We start from the raw sequence: 10,737 nt of genomic DNA on the forward strand, positions 1-10,737 counted from the left end.
GTGGGGTTTGTCTGCTTCTGTCACCACAGAGCACCTTCCGAGTCCTCTCAAACCCCCCCTCTATCCTTCTCCTCCTTCGAGGCCCACTGCATCCGACTATTCTCCCCACCCCCCCTGAAGATTGCTGTAATCTACCGGCCTCCTGGACCCGTATCCCGCTTCCTTGATGACTTTTCCTACTGGCTACCCTTCTTTCTCTCCTCTGAGCTACCCACCATCATCCTTGGGGATTTCAACATCCCTGTTAACATCGACAACTCGGCCACATCCCATCTCCTCCACTTAACCTCCTCCTTTGCACTTGCACAGTGCATACAATCCACCACCCACTCCGACAGTAAAATCCTGGACCTTGTCTTCTCCCACCACTGCGCTCCCCACAACCTCACAAACACCCCCTTCCCTCTCTATGACCACAACCTTTTTACCTTCTCTATCTCCTCGTCCTCTAATGCCTACCCCTCCAAATGCCATACTACTACCAGCTGAAACCTCGGCAACCTTAACCCTGCCCCCTCCACTCTGCAGCTGATCAACTCCACGACAGCATCCTCCCCGTCCTTCCCCGACCTGGCTACGACTGCCTATAACAACTCGCTGTCAACCGCCCTTGACTCACTAGCGCCTTTAACCACATGAAACATCAGACCCCGACCACTCCAACCCTGGCAGACTGATCACACCAAAACTCTCAAACGACACAGTTGTGACCTGGAGCGACTATGGCGCAAAACCAAATCCCAACAAGCCTTCACCCGCTACAAATCTGCCTTCCACACCTACACCTCCTCCCTCCACGCTGCCAAACAAGCCTACTTCCTGACCCTCATCAAGACCCTCTCCTCCAATCCTCGCCGACTCTTCTCCACCTTCAACTCTCTACTCTCGCCACCCCCACCTCCACCCAGCACCTCACTCACCGCCCTTGAGATTGCCAATCACTTCAAAAACAAGATTGATACAATTCACAGGGACATCGCCACTGCTCAAACTCCCTCCAAACCCGTCCCCTCTCACACAGCTATCCCCTCATCACCCCTCTCCCTCAGCCTCACCACTGCTCTGACCTCCACCCCACCTAACATTCCTCACACTGAAGCCCCCTCAATACTCCACACCTTCGACCTTACTACCATCGAGGAGGTCACCAAGGTCTTCTCTGATGCCCGCCTCACCACCTGACCCCTTGACCCTATCCCCTCACAACTCCTACGTCCTCCCTCCCCCTCCATCCTACACTCCCTCACCCACATCTTTAATCCCTCCCTCTCTTCCAGTGCATTCCCCTCCCCTCTGAAGCATGCACACATCACCCCCACACTTAAAAAGCCCTCCCTGGACCCCAATGACCCGAACAATCTCAGACCCATCTCCCTGCTGCCATTCACATCCAAACTCCTCGAGCGCTTAGTCTACAATCGCCTAAGCTCTCACCTCAATGACAACAACCTCCTCGATCCCCTACAGTCTGGCTTCCGTCCCCTACACTCCACCGAAACTTCCTTACTCTAACTCTCCAGCGACCTGCTAACCACCAAAGCTAATGGCCACTATTCAGTGCTCCTACTCCTCGACCTCTCCGCAGCCTTCAACACAGTTGACCACCCCCTCCTCCTTAATAAACTACACTCCCTCGGCATCAGAGACTCCGCTCTCTCCTGGCTCTCATCCTATCTATCCCAACGTTCCTTCAGCGTTACCTATAATGCTACCACCTCCCCTCTCTCCCCCTCTCTGTTGGGGTCCCCCAAGGCTCTGTCCTCAGGCCCCTTCTCTTCTCTATCTACACCTCCTCCCTCGGCAAACTGATACACTCCCACGGCTTCAACTATCACCTCTATGCCGATGACACACAAATTTACCTCTCCACCCCTCGCCTCACCCCTTCAGTCTCTGCCCGTATCACCCACCTACTGAACGACATATCAGACTGGATGTCGCTCCTTTTCCTCAAATTGAACCTTTCCAAAACCGAGCTCCTGATTTTCTCCCCAGCCCGCGCCCCCCCACCCTCTCCTTCACGACCAACAACGCCACCATCAGTCCAACCCCGCAAGCCAAAGTCCTAGGTGTCACTCTAGACTTAAACATGTCCTTCCAACCCCATGTCCAATTGTTGGCAAACTCATGCAGGATCCACCTCCGCATCATCTCCAAAATACATACGTTCCTAACCCCAGACACTACTAAACAACTCGTTCACTCCCTCATTATCTCACATCTGGACTACTGCAACTCCTTTCTCACTGGCCTACCTCATCACAGACTATCCCCGCTTCAGTCTATCCTGAACTCAGCGGCCAGACTCATCCACCTCACCAACCGCTCCGCCTCTGCCACCCCCCCTCTGTCATTCCCTCCACTGGCTCCTGATTGCCCAACGCATTAAATTCAAACTACTAACACAGACATACAAAGCCATTCATAACGCTGCCCCAAACTAACTCACCGACCTGATACCCAAATACCACCCAACCCGTAATCTTCGCTCCTCACAAGACCTCCTACTTTTTAGCTCCCTGCTCTCAACCTCCCACGCCTGACTGTAGGACTTCCCTCATCCTCTGGAACTCACTACCCCAATCCATCAGACTGTCACCTACCCTCCTCACCTTAAGGCGCACCCTAAAATCCCATCTCTTCAGGGAAGCCTACCCCACCCTCACCTAACAGCCGATCTCCTCCACTCCTCCTACCACTGCATCCCCCACAGCCACTTCCTCCTGTGCCACTATGCCCTCCCTCCTATTATTATTATACAGTATTTATAAAGCTCCAATAGTTCGCTCAGCGCAGTACATTACAAAGAGGGACAGAACATGTGACAGAACAATAACAATACAATGCAAAACATGAGGGGATTGAGGGCCCTGCTCTTTCGAGCTTACAATCTAGGAGGGAGGGGATGGTGGCACAGGAGGAGATAGCTGTGGGGGATGGAGTGGTAGGAAGAGTGGAGGAGGTCAGCAAGTTAGCAGGGGGTGGGGTAGGCTTCCCTGAAGAGGTGGGTTTTCAGGGTGTGCCTAAAGGAGAGGAGAGTAGGTGATAATCTGATGGGTTGGGGCAGGGAGTTCCAGAGGATGGGTGACACCTTGGAGAAGTCCTGGAGGCGGGCATGGGAGGAGGAGACCAGGGAACTAGAGAGAAGGAGGTCTTGTGAGGAGCAGAGTGTGCGTGCTGGGTGGTACTTGGATATTAGGTCAGTGATGTAGTTCGGGGCAGTATGGTGGACGGCTTTGTACGTCAGTGTTAGGATTTTGAATTTGATTTGTTGCGCAATCGGAAGCCAGTGGAGGGATTGGCAGAGGGGGATGGCGGAGATGGAGCGGTTGGAAAGGTGAATGAGTCTGGCAGCCGTATTCAGGATCGACTGAAGCGGGGATAGCCAGCGGCGAGGCAGGCCAGTGAGGAGGGAGTTGCAGTAATCGAGTCGTGATATGATGAGGGAGTGGATGATCTGTTTAGTGGTTTCTGGGGTTAGGAACATGCGGATTTTGGCAATGTTGCGGAGGTGGAGTCTGCACGAGTTTGATTAAAGATTGGACTTGGGGCTGGAAGGATAAGTTGGAGTCCAGAATGACACCAAGTACTCTGGCCTGCGGGGCGGGTTTGATGGTGGCGTTGTTGGATGTGATGAAGAAGTCAATGGGGGGTGGTGTCCGGGCTGGGGGGAAGACAAGAAACTCGCTTTTGGAGAGGTTCAGTTTAAGGAAGTGGAGCGACATCCAGTCAGATGTGTCGCTCAGCAGGTGTGTGATTTGGGCGGAGACTGAGGTGGTGAGGTGGGGGGTTGAGAGATAGATTTGTGTGTCATCGGCATAGAGGTAGTAGTTGAAGCCGTGAGTTGGCCAAGGGAGGAGGTGTAGATGGAGAAGGGGCCCAAGGATGGAACCTTAAGGGACCCCAACAGAGAGGGGGAGTGAGGGGGAGGCGGTAGCATTATAGGTAACGCTGAACGAGCGTTGTGACAGGTATGATGAGAGCCAGGAGAGAGCAGAATCTCTGAGGCCGAGGGAGTGTAGTTTTTTGAGGAGGAGGGGGTGGTCGACTGTGTTGAAGACCGCAGAGAGGTCGAGGAGTAGGAGCACTGAATAGTGGCCATTAGCTTTGGCGGTTAGCAGGTCGTTGGAGAGTTTGAGTAAGGCAGTTTCGGTGGAGTGTAGGGGACGGAAGCCGGACTGTAGGGGATCGAGGAGGTTGTTGTAGTTGAGGTGAGAGCTTAGGCGGGTGTAGACTAGGCCCTCGAGGAGTTTGGATGTAAATGGGAGCAGGGAGATGGGTCTGAGGTTGTTCGGGTAATTGGGGTCCAGGGAGGGCTTTTTAAGTATGGGTGTGATGTGTGCATGTTTCAGAGGGGAGGGGAAAGTGCCGGAGAAGAGGGAGAGATTAAAGATGTGGGTGAGGGAGCGTAGGATGGAGGGGGAGGGAGGTCGTAGGAGATGTGAGGGGATAGGGTCGAGGGGGCAGGTGGTGAGCCGGGTATCAGAGAGGATCTTGGAGACTTCCTCGATGGTAGAAAGGTCAAAGGCGTGAAGTGTTGGGGGGCTTCAGTATGAGGAATGTAGGGTGGGGTGGAAGTGGAGGTCGGAGCAGTAGTGGGGCCATGGGAGAGGGGTGATGAGGGGGTAGTTGAGTGAGGAGGAACGAATTTGGAAGGAGTTTGAGCAGCAATGAAGTCCCTGCGGGTTATGTCGAGGGGGAGGGGGGATGAGGGGGTAGCTGTGTGAGAGGGGACAGGTTGAGAGGGCGTGTGAGTTTCGGCGATGTCCTTGCGAATTGTGTCAATCTTGTTTTTGAAGTGATTGGCAATCTCAAGGGCAGTGAGTGAGGTGCTGGGTGGAGGTGGGGGTGGCGAGAGTAGAGAGTCGAAGGTGGAGAAGAGTCGGCGAGGATTGGAGGAGAGGGCCTTGATGAGGGTCAGGAAGTAGGCTTGTTTGGCTGTGTGGAGGGAGGAGGTGTAGGTGTGGAAGGCAGATTAGTAGCGGGTGAAGGCTTGTTGGGATTTGGTTTTGCTCCACAGTCGCTCCAGGGCACGACTGTGTCATTTGAGGGTTTTGGTGTGATCAGTCTGCCAGGGCTGGAGTGGTCAGGGTCTAATGTTGCGTGTGGTTAAAGACGCTAGTGAGTTAAGGGCTGTTGACAGTGCGTTGTTGTAGGCAGTCATAGCCAAGCCGGGGCAGGACAGGGGGAGGATGCTGTCGTGGAGTTGATCAGCTGTAGAGTGGAGGGGGGCAGGGTTAAGGTTGCAGAGGTTACGGCCTAGATCCTAGATTGTAAGCTTGAAAGAGCAGGGCCCTCGAACCCCTCATGTTTTGTTTTGTTACTGCATTGTCTCATGTTCTGTCCCCCACTACAATGTATAGCACTGAGCAAACCTTCTGCCGCTATATAAATACTGTATAATAATAATAATAATAATGTTAAATGCATGTCTGCTCTCTCCCAACAATCTCATGAGCCAATACAACTAGAGGGTGCTATCCAGCAATTGAATATTGTTTATGAGAATTATCAAAGACTGTGAGTTAAATATATTGCTCTCTTAAAGTGGTACAACACTCAAAAGGTCATTGGAAGAATTAATGAGTTTGGAGGAGCTCAATCCTGAAAGAGACAATGTAGTGGAGCGAACAAAGACAAAGGCAGAAGTGGGAATAACACAGCTCCATGAATCCAGATCTTATCACTCTGCATCTACTATACAGAGATCGCCTAAAAGTGAGCAGAGTAGGCGATACATTGGGGTAGAGAGTTCCAGAGGATGGGGGAAGCTCTGGAGAAGTCCTGGAGATGAGCATGGGAGGAGGAGACAAGGGAGCTAGAGAGCAGGAGGTCTTGTGAGGAGCGGAGAGTATGGTTTGGGTGATATTTGGCGACAAGATCGGTGATGTAATTTGGGGTGGAGTTATAAATGGCTTTATATGTTATTGTTAATGTTTTTAATTTTATTCGTTGAGCAATTGGGAGCCAGTGGAGGGATTGGCAGAGAGGGGTGGAGGACACTGGGTGAAGACTGCAGACAGAGCACAGGAGACGACCAGAGATTGCAGACACAGCACAGGAGATGACCAGAGACTGCAGACATAGTACAGGAGATGGCCAGAGACTGCGGACATAGTACAGGAGATGACCAGAGACTGCAGACATACTACAGGAGATGACCACAGACTGCGGACACAGTACTGGAGATGACCGGAGACTGCAGACATAGTACAGGAGATGACCAGAGACTGCGGACACAGTACAGGAGATGACCGGAGACTGCGGACATACTACAGGAGATGACCGGAGACTGCAGACATACTACAGGAGATGACCAGAGACTGCAGACATAGTACAGGAGATGACCGGAGACTGCGGACACAGTACAGGAGATGACCGGAGACTGCAGACATACTACAGGAGATGACCGGAGACTGCAGACACAGTACAGGAGATGACCGGAGACTGCGGACACAGTACAGGAGATGACCGGAGACTGTGGACACAGTACAGGAGATGACCGGAGACTACGCTACACAGTACAGGAGATGACCGGGGACTGTGGACACAGTACAGGAGATGACCGGAGACTACGCTACACAGTACAGGAGATGACCGGGGACTGCGGACACAGTACAGGAGATGACCAGAGACTGCGGACACAGTACAGGAGATGACCAGAGACTGCGGACACAGTACAGGAGATGACCGGAGACTGCGGACACAGTACAGGAGATGACCGGAGACTGTGGACACAGTACAGGAGATGACCGGAGACTACGCTACACAGTACAGGAGATGACCGGGGACTGTGGACACAGTACAGGAGATGACCGGAGACTACGCTACACAGTACAGGAGATGACCGGGGACTGCGGACACAGTACAGGAGATGACCAGAGACTGCGGACACAGTACAGGAGATGACCAGAGACTGCGGACACAGTACAGGAGATGACCGGAGACTGCGGACACAGTACAGGAGATGACCGGAGACTGCGGACATAGTACAGGAGATGACCGGAGACTGCGGACACAGTACAGGAGATGACCGGAGACTGCGGACACAGTACAGGAGATGATCAGAGACTGCAGACCTTTGGGGAGCAGGGGGGGGGGTTGGGAAGCGGGTGCCCGAATTTGGCAGGTACCATCTCCCACTTCCGCTGTGATTTCCTATGCGATCGGAAGCGGAGGTTGTCCTCCCCCCCCCCCCCCCCCCGTAGTGGGACATGTGACAGGTCCAAGAAGACTACGGGGCCATTGACAAAGAGCAGTGCTTTTCACACATGTGCAGCCGGCTGTGAAGACACATGATGTCACATCCGGGTGTCCACACTAAGAATGCCGGCGCCGGGGAGAGAAGACGGCAGGTGAAACCAGCGGTGATGAGGACACCGCTGGACCGAGGAGAAGCATCAGCTGTACAGAAGAACCGAGTGGCCGGCCCGGTATTCTAATGCGGCAACGGGAGGGAGGGGGAGGAATACAGGGCCGGCCGCTCCATATTTACTAAATAAGTGAAAAATACGGAACTTACAATTTCTAAACAAATGTATTTCTTAGTTTCTGGGATAAAACTTAGTAAATAAATAATCTTTCTTCATAAATTTACACCAAAACAGATTCTGCGATATTTGGTAAAATCACCCAAATCAGGGTATTTATTCTGTGTTAAAGTCATAGAGACTACAGACCATGGGATGGATCTGGGAATGGATCAGTCCTGATGTACTGACGGTCCATCTCATTTCTTGGGGCCCTAAAATGTCAGGACGGCACAAATCCCCCCAAATGTCAGGACGGTACAAATCCCCCCAAATGTCAGGACGGTACAAATCCCACCCAAATGTCAGGACGGCACAAATCCCCCCAAATGTCAGGACGGTACAAATCCCCTTAAATGTCAGGACGGTACAAATCCCCCCAAATGTCAGGACGGTACAAATCCCCCCAAATGTCAGGACAATACAAATCCCCCCCAAATGTCAGGACAGTACTAATCCCCCAAATGTCAGGACGATACAAATCCCCCCCAAATGTCAGGACGGCACAAATCCCCCCCAAATGTCAGGACGGTACAATTCCCCCCAAATGTCAGGACGGTACAAATCCCCCCAAAATGTCAGGACGTACGGGACGGAACTGGCGGGAAATTGTAACTGTAACTGGTGTGGGGGTGATAAACAGGGTATGACAGTGATGGGTATGTACAGGAGAGGAGTACGGAGGTATGACAGTGATGGGTATGTACAGGAGAGGAGTACGGAGGTATGACAGTGATGGGTATGTACAGGAGAGGAGTACGGAGGTATGACAGTGATGGGTATGTACAGGAGAGGAGTACGGAGGTATGACAGTGATGGGTATGTACAGGAGAGGAGTACGGAGGTATGACAGTGATGGGTATGTACAGGAGAGGAGTACGGAGGTATGACAGTGATGGGTATGTACAGGAGAGGAGTGTGGAGGTATGACAGTGATGGGTATGTACAGGAGAGGAGTACGGAGGTATGACAGTGATGGGTATGTACAGGAGAGGAGTACGGAGGTATGACAGTGATGGGTATGTACAGGAGAGGAGTACGGAGGTATGACAGTGATCGGTATGTACAGGAGGAGTACGGAGGTATGACAGTGATCGGTATGTACAGGAGAGGAGTACGGAGGTTTGACAGTGATGGGTATGTACAGGATAGGAGTGTGGAGGTATGACAGTGATCGGTGTGTACAGGAGAGGAGTGTGGAGGTATGACAGTGATCGGTATGTACAGGAGAGGAGTGTGGAGGTATGACAGTGATCGGTATGTACAGGAGAGGAGTACGGAGGTATGACAGTGATGGGTATGTACAGGAGAGGAGTGTGGAGGTATGACAGTGATGGGTATGTACAGGAGAGGAGTACGGAGGTATGACAGTGATGGGTATGTACAGGAGAGGAGTACGGAGGTATGACAGTGATCGGTACATACAGGAGAGGAGTGTGGAGGTATGACAGTGATCGGTATGTACAGGAGAGGAGTACGGAGGTATGACAGTGATCGGTACATACAGGAGAGGAGTGTGGAGGTATGACAGTGATAGGTATGTACAGGAGAGGAGTGTGGAGGTATGACAGTGATGGGTATGTACAGGAGAGGAGTACGGAGGTATGACAGTGATGGGTATGTACAGGAGAGGAGTACGGAGGTATGACAGTGATGGGTATGTACAGGAGAGGAGTGCGGAGGTATGACAGTGATCGGTATGTACAGGAGAGGAGTGTGGAGGTATGACAGTGATGGGTATGTACAGGAGAGGAGTGCGGAGGTATGACAGTGATCGGTATGTACAGGAGAGGAGTGTGGAGGTATGACAGTGATCGGTACGTACAGGAGAGGAGTGCGGAGGTATGACAGTGATGGGTATGTACAGGAGAGGAGTACGTAGGTATGACAGTGATGGGTATGTACAGGAGAGGAGTACGGAGGTATGACAGTGATGGGTATGTACAGGAGCGGAGTACGGAGGTATGACAGTGATGGGTATGTACAGGAGAGGAGTATGGAGGTATGACAGTGATGGGTATGTACAGGAGAGGAGTATGGAGGTATGACAGTGATGGGTATGTACAGGAGAGGAGTACGGAGGTATGACAGTGATGGGTATGTACAGGAGAGGAGTACGGAGGTATGACAGTGATGGGTATGTACAGGAGAGGAGTACGGAGGTATGACCATGATGGGTATGTACAGGAGAGGAGTACGGAGGTATGACCGTTCCCAGGGAGGAGTATCTCAGGAAGGGTCTATACTCCACCATAACTCTGGTTCTCGGAGTGTCAGGTCCCAGCGGGTTCTCCTGGTGTCTCTCCTGTTATTCTGTCTCGGACACATCAGAGGAACATGGTGGGAGATCGGCCTGAATGTCCTTCCTAGGAGGGAATACCGGAGCCATTCTGAGGCCCATTTAATGGCCGGCAATGAGGAGGAAACCAACACTGAGAAGTAGATGATGAGATATATACAGCACGGGGCAGCACAGTGGCTGAGTGGTTAGCACTTCCTCCTGGCAGTACTCGGGTTGTTGGTTCAAATCACAACCATGGCACCACATGTCTGGAGTTTGCATGTTCTCCCTGTGCCTGCGTGGGTTTCCTCCTACACTACAAAGACATGCTGGGAGGTGAATTGTCTCCTAAGTTGTCCCTAGTATGTGTATGTATGAATGTGAGTTAGGGCCCTTAGATTGTACGCTCCTCGGGGGCGGGGACTGATGGGAATGTACAATATAGATGTAAACTGACGGCGCTATATAAGTACCTGGAATAAATAATAATAATACACCCAGATCATCGATGACGAGGAGGAAGGTTCGGTCACAGATGATTGGTCCGTCTATAGCAGGAACAGGAGCCGGGACCAGGAATAGGAGATCCACCTGACTTACCCGTGTGCTCTGACATGGAGAAGATCCCATGCTGGCCCTATGGTGGCCGTGTGTTCAGGATGGAGACCGACAATCACAGGACCTTCTGGAAGCCGATCTAAAATGGCTGAAAGGAAGAAAGTGTTCCCAGGACAGGAAGTGACACCAGACAGGAAGTGACTCTGCACAGATTTATACAGAGGCAGCAGTATGGAGAGCAGACACTAGATGGTGCTGGTCCAAAAAAAGCTGAATAGTATAAAACAACAGAGCTGAAAAAGAAAAGACGATGGCGGCTCGTAAACTTCTATTATCACAGTTATCACATTACAGTGGATTAGATCTCCC

General features: G+C 51.9%; 1 protein-coding gene across 1 annotated transcript in view; it reads right to left on the minus strand.

Annotated features, from left to right (window-relative positions):
- The window catches only part of LOC149469383 (uncharacterized), a 28,726-nt gene extending 18,213 nt beyond the window's left edge, over window positions 1-10,513 (minus strand). Inside the window, exon 1 of the mRNA XM_089669338.1 lies at window positions 10,411-10,513. The gene's annotated coding sequence lies outside the window, so the exon portion shown is untranslated. The remainder of the gene's footprint in view (window positions 1-10,410) is intronic.
- Between the last annotated feature and the right edge of the window lie 224 nt (window positions 10,514-10,737).

The sequence above is a fragment of the Staurois parvus genome, unplaced genomic scaffold, assembly GCF_062004578.1.
Source record: "Staurois parvus isolate SC_StPar_1 unplaced genomic scaffold, SC_StPar_1.0 ptg000072l, whole genome shotgun sequence".
NCBI lineage: Eukaryota > Metazoa > Chordata > Amphibia > Anura > Ranidae > Staurois > Staurois parvus.